We start from the raw sequence: 1047 nt of genomic DNA on the forward strand, positions 1-1047 counted from the left end.
AAGAAATGCACTATGCAAAGAAAGCTACAGAACTGGCGGGAAAAGCTCCTGCACGCGGGGTCTCTGTTGCAGCAGAACACTCCACCGTGCAAAAGAGCTGCAATTTGGTGGGAACATGATTTAGCGATGCCGAAGCACACTCAAACACAAAAACCACAACTTTGGGTTGTGACAAACTTCCCTTGCTGCAGCTTGAGCCCACTGCTCCTTGTCCTGTCGTCTGCCCCCACGGAGAACAGTCCAGCTCCGTCCTCTTTGCAACCCCCCTGCAGGGAGGTGAAGTCCGCCGTCAAATCCTCCCTCGGTCTTCTCTTCTGCAGACTCAATCAGCCCAGGTCCCTTGGCCTCTCCTCACCAGTCATATCCTCCAGCCCCCAACCATTTTCCTTGCCCTCCACTGGACTCTCTCCAATGTGTCCACAGGCTTTCTGTTGTGGGGGCCCACAGCTGGACACAGGACTCCAGATGTGGCCTCCCCAGTGCTGAATAGAGGGGAAGGATCACCGCCCTGGATCTGCTGGCAGCGCTCCTACCAATGCAGCCCAGGATGCTGGTAGCCTTCTTGGCACCAAGGGCACGCTGCTGGATCCTGTCCGTCTTGTCCCCTGTCCCCCCAGGTCCTTTTCTAAAGAGCTGCTGCCCAGCCCGTCCGTCCCATCCTGCACCGGTGCAGGGGTGCAGGACTTTGCACTTGTCCTTGTTGAACCTCATGAGATTCCTCTTGGCCCAATCCTCCAGTGTGTCGAGGTCTCTCTCCGGATCCCAGCGTTGCCCTCCAGCGTATCTACTGCTCCCCCCAGCTCGGTGTCGTCCGTGAACTTGCGGAGGGTGCGCCGCATCCCATCTTCCAGGTCACTGATGAAGATGTTGAAGGAAGCCGGGCCCAGGACCGACCCCGGGGCGCCGCACTGGTCTCTGTCTGCCTCGACTTGGCACACGCTGGCTTTTCACGCCCCGCACGGCTTGTCCTGCGCCTTGCGGGAGTCGAACGCAGGAAGCTGCCGGGCTCTTTGCGAAGGCGACGCGTCCCCACAGACCGCGGCCCGG

Source organism: Alligator sinensis, unplaced genomic scaffold (genome assembly GCF_000455745.1).
Source record: "Alligator sinensis unplaced genomic scaffold, ASM45574v1 scaffold783_1, whole genome shotgun sequence".
In the NCBI taxonomy this organism is placed as follows: Eukaryota; Metazoa; Chordata; order Crocodylia; family Alligatoridae; genus Alligator; species Alligator sinensis.